The following is a 10,000-nucleotide window of genomic DNA, read 5'->3' as shown; positions in this document are numbered from 1 at the left end:
CACTTCTGTTTTATTTTTTCCTTTCTTTCGCGCAAGATGTTTTGCTTCGCATGTCTATCTATCATTTCAATCGCATATCTACCGGATCATCATCACTCTCTTCCTCTGCCACACGTAAAATTTCACCCAACATAAGGTGGACACAAAAATATCCCCCTCAACATATCTATCACTCACACAAAACATGAACTTCTACCCTTCACCTTCACGTCTGCCTGACTCCATTTAAACCACGCCGACATACGAAATCCAACTCTATTAACACCACCCATACCTTTAACCAGCCCTTAACAAGTGTCACGTCGAAAGATAACCTTCAGTCACTATTCATCTTACCTCACCATTTTCCCCTGCCATTATTCGCCATTACGAAAATACACACACACAGATGCTCTTCTCCTGAAAACAAACACACATACATACACACCTTCGATCACGTACTGTGTACACACGCTCTGACTCACGTGATCTGGGTATATACACAACGTGTCAACAAGCATCGGTCAGCGTTCAGACGGGAGCGCACACGTTTTGATCACGTGAGAGGGCTCATTCCGGGCACTTTGGCGTAGGTAAACACTGTCATCTGCGCTAGTTCGATTTATACATACATGGCGCATGGACGTGATGACGCACTTGGCTTTAAATAACTGAATGCTGTGCCAGTGACGGACTTTCATGCCCGAAAAAGAGAAAAGCGTTAAAGAGAAAGATCGTCTGGTGTTTTTTTTTTCTTCTGCAAAGAAGCGTTAAACAAAAGACGCTCGTGTTCAGAGAAAGAGGTTTTCCGAAAAGGGAGCGTGAGGACGGAGAAATAGACCACGCATCTGGGTCTTCATCTGTTTGTTTTAGGTTCCATTATGGCCGCCTCGACACTCTCTTTTATTTCTTTCTCTTTCTTTCTTTCTTTCTTTCTTTCTCTCTCTCTCTCTCTTCCCTTCACACTCTCTCTCTTCCCTCCCCACTCTCTCTTTCCCTCTCTCTCTCTCTCTCTTTCCCTCTCTCTCTCTCTTTCTCTCTCTTTCTTTCCCTCTCTCTGCCTCCCTCTCCCTCTCCCTTCCTCCTCCCCCCACTCGAAGTAACTTTCAATCAGAACTAATATTTCTTACGACAGATCAAAGGAATTATATCTCTATGTTACACTGATTTTCCTTTATTTACAGCTTCAGTTAACGTGTTGCACATAAACAACTATGTCAATGTCAATCGCGTACTTCAATCAGTTAAAATCAGACGATATTCCAAGGGTAATAATGATAATGACGATGATAATAATAACAATAATAATAGGAAGAAGAACAATAATTACAACAAACTGATCATTTTCCACAGAGCAAATTATTTGCTTAGTCTGAAAAATACTTGTACGGTTTCTATCACGACTGCTTTTATTGGTATTGTTATTACTGATAATGATAATGATGATAATAATGATAATGGAAATAATGATAATAATAATGATAATAAAACAATAATAATAATAATAACAATAATAATAATAACAATAATAATGAAAACAATAATAATAATAATAATAATAATAACAATAATAATGATAATAATTGATGAGGCTAATTACAAAACTAGAAATTAGATAAGATTAGATAATTAGTAACTCTAATAATAGTCATGACAATAGCAACGATAACAATAACAACAACAATTAATAATAACTAATTTAATCATGATAATAATGATAATAACAATGATAATAATAATAACAATTTGATTAGTTAATCATGTAATAATGATAATAATAATAATGATCATGATAATAATGATGATCATGATAACAATAAAAATAATGATAAGATGAACAGTAATAACAATGATAAGATGAACAGTAATAATAATATCAGTACTGATAATTGTAATAATAACTTTCATCATCATTTTTACTATCATCATCGTCATTTTTATCACTATCATTGTCATGTTAATGATAATAACATTATCATTAACAACAATAGCTATGATAATAACATAATATGTGTGTTGTGTGTGTGTGTGTGTGTGTGTGTGTGTGTGTGTGTGTGTGTGTGTGTGTGTGTGTGTGTGTGTGTGTGTGTGTGTGTGTATGTGTGTGCGGTCACCCAAATGATGCACAATGGTCATGGCGAGCAGGCGAAGGATAATGTTAGGGATGATGAGGGTTATATGGTAATGGTAACGGTGATGACCAAGAGAAACAAAGGACACAAAGCATTTTTCTGTTACGATTCGTCTAATGAAAAACGGAAAAGCCCGAAAAAATATACTGTTGTAGAGTAATATCGTACCGCATAAAGTTTTGCCTCCTGGATTTTATATAGATATATCTCGATGAATTTTTATTGAACACATCTTTTAAAAAACGAAACTTCATTTTATTCTCTACTACATAAACCTCGGTGGACGGTAACGCAACGCGGATTTAATCGAAGGATCTCGAAGCAGAGTGTCAGCCACCGTTTTGAATATGAAGCGCAGCGCCTTGTGAGCTTCATTTTAATCGCTTTTTATCCAAAGGATCCTCATATCCAGCGCGGGACTTTAAACCCCAACATCCTGACCGAGCCTCTTGTAGGATTACGAGATCGATCTCAATGTCATAAATATTCTTTTCCTCCCAAAATGACATAATGGCGACGAAGGTAGAGCTGGCCGGAGTCTCGCTTGCGCCCTCCTGCCCGCGCACCAACCAGCCGCGGAGTGAAGCCTTGATAACAACATCGACAAGTGCATGGACGGCCCGGAGCGAGGGCAGAGGAGGGAGGGGGGGGAGGGGGGACGGGGAGAGGGGGAGATGGGAGGTGGGTTGGGTGATGTGCCCGGTAAGAGGAGGGGGAGGGAGATGGCAGAGGAGAAAGGAGGTGGTAGGGGAGGAGTAGGTAGAGGGTAGACAGAGGGAAGAGGAAGGATGGAGGAGGAGGAGGGTAGCAGGAGGGCAGGGAGAGGGGTTGAGAAGGGGAGGGGGAGGAGATGGAGGAGGGGAGGGAGAGGGAGAGGGGTTGAGAAGGGGAGGAGGAGGAGGAGGCACACTAAGGGAGGTGGAGGGAGTCGGGGGGAGAAGGAAGGGCGAGGGAGGAGTCAAAAGGAGGAGTCTGAGAGGAGAGCGACGGAGGCAGGAGGAGGAAGAGAAGGAGGAGGAGGAGGAGGAGGAACATCCCACCTCACCCTTCCTTTACCTCCCCCCTCCCCCTCCTATCCCTCCTTACTAAACCTCCTCCCGGCTTCGACCTGCCAGCTCCTTCACGGGCTCCTCTCGACGCCATGGGACTTTCGACCGTAATCCTTCCCATCGGAAGGTTGTTAATGCCAGCATGACGTCGAGCTCGACCCACACCGGCTCGACAATTACTGGTTTCATAATTTAGAGTTGGAGAAACACGAGACCTTAGGATATAACTGATAATAGGTTGAGGTTGAACATACTACTACAGGAGAGCCATTATGGGCCCACAGCCAGGGATCAGGGCCCCACAGAGCGAGAACGCCATGGGTCATGGCCCTGACGCAGGGTCACAGATCCTATAGTGACAGGGCAATCGCTTCTTGACATGCGGAAAAAATCGCCTATAGTGAGATGGTTATTTGAAAAATAATACCAACAAAAAATATATATCTCTACACCTCCACAAACTGATCAAAGCACCGTAGAAACCGAACTTCACGACAACTCTCCAGGTGCAACAATACCTATGGAGCCACTGACTGACCAGAGCAAAGTCAAATAGCAATTGCAAAAAGGTCAAGCTCATACTGGTACTGACAATAGAGGTCACTAGAGGTAGGTCCAGTGAGACATGACAGCAATCTCGGAGAGAGAGAGAGAGAGAGAGAGAGAGAGAGAGAGAGAGAGAGAGAGAGAGAGAGAGAGAGAGAGAGAGAGAGAGAGAGAGAGAGAAACAACTTTGTAAATGTAAATCTTACAGAGGTTATGAAAGTGTCACAGATTAAAATTCCCGTCACTCCCGAAAGACATTGAATTCCAAACGCGGCGAGAAAGACATGTTAACCTATCCCATAATTATTCACAGTGCATTTCGATAAGACAGAATTAGGACTAAGGCCAGAAAGCAGAGACACACCATAAGAAAAATAAAACAAAAACAAAAACAAATCGAGGGATGCACCGCAAAGGAAAAATTAAAAACACCCATTGCAAAGTAAACAAAAGTAAACACCGATAAACAAATAAACTGCAAATCAACCAAGCAACAAGGCGGTATAAATCATCAGTCAGACAGACTTGGCGTGGCGATGGGAGGTAAACAAAAGAGATATATTAATAAATCACCGAACGCAAAATAAAAGAAACAACGAGATTTATCACCCACAGTAAGTGACAAGAAAAAAAGACAAAAGAAAACCCTCACTCCTAAAAAGAACACGATTCAATAAAGACGTGCAATAGAGAGGAAGAGAGGAAATAGAAATTCATTTTTATTCTCTCTTCACATCCTCTAAAGGAGGGAAAACCTGTCAATAAAAGGCAACACAAAACGATTTTTTAAAGAAAGCACAGATACGTTAGAGGCGGGGGGGGGGGGCGGGGGGGACTGAGTGAGAGGCAAAGGGATGAAGGGAAAGAACTAAAGGCAAAGGGGGAGAGAGGGAAGGGGAAAGGGGAGAGGGAAGAGGCATGGGGGAAGGTAAGGGGAAGGGGAGGGAGAAAGGCAAGGAGGAAGGGGAGAGGGGAGAGGCGGGAAGGGGAGGGGAGAGAGACAAGGGGGCGATGGGAGGGGGAGAGGCAAGGGGGGAGGGGATGGGAGAGGCAAGGGGGGAGGGGAGGGGAGAGGTAAGAAGGAAGGGGAGGGGAGAGAAGCAAAGGGGAGAGGGAGGGGGGAGAGGCAAGGAAGAAGAAGAGGGGTGAGAGGCAAGGGGGAAGGAGAGGGGGAGAGGCAAGGGAGGAAGGAGAGGGGGAGGGGAGGGGAGAGGCAAGGGGAAAGGGGAGAGGAGAGTGGCAAGGGGGAAGGGGAGGGGAGAGGCAAAGGGGAAGATGAGGGGGGAGAGGGGAGAGGCAAGGGGGAAGAGGAGGTGAGATAGGCAAGGGGAGAGTGGAGAGGCATGGAGGAGGGAGAAGGGAGAGAGGCAAGGGGGAAGAGGAGTGGGGGAGGCAAGGGGGAAGGGGTAGAGGGAGAGGCAAGGGGGGGAGGGGAGGGGGAGGGGGAGAGGAGAGTGGCAAGTGGGAAGGGGAGGAGGGAGAGGCAAGGGGGAAGGGGAGGGGGGAGGCAAGGGGGGATGAGAGGGGGAGAGACAAGAGGGGAGGGGAGGGGAGAGGCAAGGGGGAGGGGGAGAGGAGAGTGGCAAGGGGGAAGGGGGGGAGAGTGGCAAGGGGGAAGGGGAGGAGGGAGAGGCAAGGGGGAAGGGGAGGGGGGGAGGCAAGGGGGGATGAGAGGGGGAGAGGCAAGAGGGGAGGGGAGGGGAGAGGCAAGGGGGAGGGGGAGAGGAGAGTGGCAAGGGGGAAGGGGAGTGGGGGAGACAAGGGGGGATGAGAGGGGAAGAGGCAAGGGGGCGGGGAGGGGAGAGTGGCAAGGGGGAAGGGGAGGGGGGAGAGGCAAGGGGGAAGGGGAGGAGGGTAAGGCAAGGGGGAAGGGGAAGGGGGCCAGACGAGGGAGTGATGACCCCGTCAAAACAAAAGAGATCAGTCTCCTTGGCTTTCAATAAAGGCAGACTCATTCTTTCATTCTTTCATTCTTTCATCTTATCACGCGGCAGATCATATAAGGAGGGAGAGTGTGACTTTCGTAAAAATGTTTATATAATCCTTGGCTTATAAAGTGGTTTTGCATAGAATGCTTTAGTGTGAGCAGAAGTAAGGAAATGTGTAATAACAAAAACGTTATATTTATTTTCTATAATAAGTAGTGATCGCAGAAAGATTATATGAGGTATAATCGGCACTGACCGAACAAATAAGTATAAAAGGTTAGAATATCTGAGAAAAAAAATCTCGCCTCTTTCTCAAATCTTTATTAAATCTAATTTCATTTCTTCCTCTCATTCATCCTTCCTCTCTCCTTCTCTTTCTCTCTCTCTCTCTCTCTCTCTCTCTCTCTCTCTCTCTCTCTCTCTCTCTCTCTCTCTCTCTCTCTCTCTCTCTCTCTCTCTCTCTCTCTCTCTCTCTCTCTCTCTCTCTCTCTCTCTCTCTCTCTCTCTCTCTCTCTCTCTCTCTCTCGCTCTCTCTCTCTCTCGCTCTCTCGCTCTCTCGCTCTCTCGCTCTCTTGCTCTCTCGCTCTCTCGCTCTCTCGCTCTCTCGCTCTCTCTCTCTCTCTCTCTCTCTCTCTCTCTCTCTCTCTCTCTCTCTCTCTCTCTCTCTCTCTCTCTCTCTCTTTCTCTTTCTCTTTCTCTTTCTCTTTCTCTTTCTCTTTCTCTTTCTCTCTTTCTCTCTCTCTTTCTCTCTTTCTCTCTCTCTTTCTCTCTTTCTCTCTTTCTCTCTTTCTCTCTCTCTCTCTCATGGTCATGAAATTCATAATACTAACACTAAAACAAATCTTTCATAACTGGGAATATCTACAGGAAATCTAGGTTGCTTCCATTTTTATATGTGCTATTGCAATAAAGTCTCCTAATCCAATGATGTAATTACACGTCTTGACATATAATGCAGCCACTTTCTACTTGCAACTATATGATCGCGGTATCGCCGACTTTCACTTCCAGATATAGAAACTAGTCGAAAAAGATTACGAAGAATAAGAGAGACAGGAAGAGGAGAAAACAGAGAAAGAAAAATAAATGAAACTTGATCGGAGACAAAATCCTTCTTTTTCTAATTGAGCAAGACTTAAGAGAGTCAAAATTTCTTTCTTTTTCTCTCTTCTTTTCTCTTTTTTCTCTCTTCTTCTCGTCTTCTTCACTCTCGGCTGTTCCCTCTCCTTTTCCACGTATCTCTCCTCCTTTTCCCTCTTTTCCGTCTCCCTTTCCCTTTCCCTCTCCTTCTCATTCTCCTTTTATTTCTGATCCTCTCCTCTCCTCTCCCTCTCCTTCTCTTGCATGCCTTTTCCCTTCTCCTTTTCTTTCTTCTCCCTCTACCTCTATCTCTTCCTCTCCTTCCCCTTTTTTCTTCTTCTCCTACTCCCTCTGCCTCTCCTTCACCTTCTCCCTCTCCCTCTTCTCCTTTTCCTTCTCCCTCTCCCTCTCCCTCTTCTTCTCCTTCTCCTTCTCCCTCTCCCTCTCCCTCACCCTCACCCTCACCCTCCTTTCCTCTCCCTCCCCCACCTCTCCCCTCTCCCTCTCCCTCTCCTTCTCCCTCTCCCTCTCCCTCTCCCTCACCCTCTCCCTCTCCCTCACCCTCACCCTCATCCTCACCCTCACCCTCACCCTCACCCTCACCCTCAGCCTCAGCCTCAGCCTCACCCTCAGCCTCAGCCTCAGCCTCAGCCTCAGCCTCAGCCTCACCCTCTCCCTCTCCCTCTCCAGACCCACACACAGCGCGAAGTGCAGCCGCCCGACGCCAAAACAGCTGTGCCAACAACCGAGACTTTTTCGCAGTGCTATATTTCCAGGCCGGTGTAATCCCCGCGGGCCGGAGTCTGGTTGGCCCGCGTCGGTGTGATGACCTGTAGGAAGCACACCCAGTTCCTGAATGAAGTGTTCGAGGTAGCATCATCACTGCCCCCGTCCGCGAACCCACACCGGAATGGAGCGATCAGCCGCCACTATTTTCGTTCAGTCTAGCGCTACGTAGTCCACAAAAAAGGCCTATGTATATTTCTTCTTCTTTTTCTTCTTCTTCTTCTTTTTCTTCTTCTTCTACTTTTTCTTATTACTATTTTTATTATCATTATCATTATTATTATATTTTTTTCTTCTTTTTCTTCTTCCCTTCTCTCTCTCTCTCTCTCTCTCTCTCTCTCTCTCTCTCTCTCTCTCTCTCTCTCTCTCTCTCTCTCTCTCTCTCTCTCTCTCTCATCTTGCTCTCCCCTTTCTCTCCTCTTGCTCTCCTTCTTGTTTCTTTCTTGCCTTTTTTTTTTGCTCTCTTTCAAAACAGGGGTTCATGTTTCTCGCTTCTAGTACTATTTTTTTCCTTCTCATAAGCAAGAGTATCTCCATCCGGTGTCAGGTTTTCTTAAAATCTTAATGGAGATTAACGTTGCATAAGCCGGATGTACGGAGAGTCCGCGAAGTCTGAGACGTCCATAGCAACTCGAGGTGTCGTCCGGCGCGTCTGTTCCAAAAGCCTTGTGATACATGTCGGCGGGCTGGCCGGGGAGAAATCTTCGAAATGTTTTTTTTTTTCAAGGATGGTGTAAAAGTCTGTTTTGTCGAGAGAGTAGGAGGGAGGGAGGGAGGGAGTAAGGGGGTGAGGGAGGGAGGGGGTGAGGGGGTGAGGGAGGGAGGGTGGGAGGAAGGGAGGGAGGAAAGGGGAGAGAAAGAAAGAAAGAAAGAAAGAAAGAGAGAGAGAGAGAGAGAGAGAGAGAGAGAGAGAGAGAGAGAGAGATAAAGAGAGAAGAGAGAGAGAGAGAGAGAAGAGAGAGAGAGAAAGAGAGAGAACAAAAAGGGAGACAGACAGCCAAGCAGAAAGAGAGTGAGCCAGACAGACATTCATACAGACAGAAAAACTAGCATGAGCCTCCCCACAGCAGATAAAATAAAGGCTCGAAGATACCCTTGTTCCTGAACCAGTTTATACCATGTGCCACCAGCTGTCAGTCCTTCGCCCCGACACCAGTCCGTCCATCCCTCCACCACACACGCTTACATGAACACACGCTGATGGACGAATCAACAACAAGTGATGGCGCTTGTATACACACGCGGCAAGATAATGCGACGCCTTTGCACCTGTACAATGAGACTATCGTTCTCCTTTATGGCTCGATGGGATCACGGTCAACCTCTAAGGCTGATCCTCTCCTTCTTCGTATTGAACTGTGGATCCTCTCTGTACAATACAGCGGTCAGCTTAAAAGGAGTCTTTGATCTCGAGGTACAGTTGGGAGCACTGAAGGGTTAATGTATTGCCGGTACTTATTGTAAGAATAACACAGTGTATCGTTATAGGACAGTGTTATCTGTTCGTGTTATGATGTATAGCATCGATATAAAAAGTCTACACAGGTAACACAATGGCACCATCATACAATGGTACTTTATTTGTTCCTGACAGATTGCTTACACATTTTGGTGTCAAATTACTACGGGACAGCTTTCTCCTGTTAAGGCATAATGCTGTCCGTTATTTATTCTCCTTTGTATATAGAAGTAATCATATGATTTATTTTCTAATTATGCAAATAGGGAAACTTTCTATCGCCAGGCTACAACAAATTCATCGAGCATGGGGCTGTCAGTGGTCAATTGCCCTGATGCATTCTTGTTGCACAGTTTGGTCTTCACAATACAGATAGGAAAAGGGAGGGAGAGAGGGAGGGGGAGGGAGGGAGGGAGAGAGAGAGAGAGAGAGAGAGAGAGAGAGAGAGAGAGAGAGAGAGAGAGAGAGAGAGAGAGAGAGAGAGAGAGAGAGAGAGAGAGAGAAAGAGAGGCCTTTCTCGTTTGTCATGGACTCCCCTTTTCCTCTTCATGGTACCTAAACCTCTCCTTTTTGGTATTGTGGTTCTTTGCAAGACAGTCCTGGCCCTTGTCCTTGCCCGTTGCCTTAGTCTGAACATGGCGAAGAAACGGTTCACTTAAATAATCCCTTAGTTGTATATAGCAATTGAGACAGCGTCCTTAACCAGTATCGTTAGCGAGTCTACAATAAAAAGTCTCTTTATACTGTCAAAAAAATAATAACTGCACCTACTGATCACGCCATCTTGTCTAGTGACGTAATGATGCAACACCCTTAGATCTGTGACGTCACAGAGCGGTCACGTGACCCTCCTCACGCTTCGCCCGCGGGGCTTAGATCCTTCCGTTCGTTGCTTTCATCTTTCTTTCTATTCCTTCTTTTTCCTTTTTCATCATTCAGAGACGCCCATGATTCCGTCCGCCGGTTACGATGCCAAGAATTGGAAATTGAATCATGAACTTGATAAAGAGAGGGTCTACAAACGCGCTACGTGTATGTGGT

The 10,000-nt window shown here is 46.0% G+C and overlaps 1 protein-coding gene across 4 annotated transcripts in view; it reads right to left on the bottom strand.

Moving 5' to 3' along the window:
* LOC122264043 (ankyrin repeat and BTB/POZ domain-containing protein 2) overlaps nucleotides 1-10,000 on the bottom strand; it is a 314,129-nt gene that overhangs the window by 205,886 nt on the left and 98,243 nt on the right. The window lies entirely within an intron of this gene.

The sequence above is a fragment of the Penaeus japonicus genome, unplaced genomic scaffold (genome assembly GCF_977035675.1).
Source record: "Penaeus japonicus unplaced genomic scaffold, GWHDUDI00000001_assembly GWHDUDI00000011, whole genome shotgun sequence".
In the NCBI taxonomy this organism is placed as follows: domain Eukaryota; kingdom Metazoa; phylum Arthropoda; class Malacostraca; order Decapoda; family Penaeidae; genus Penaeus; species Penaeus japonicus.
Note: the sequence above shows the minus strand (reverse complement) of the source record. Positions and strands in the feature narration are given on the sequence as shown.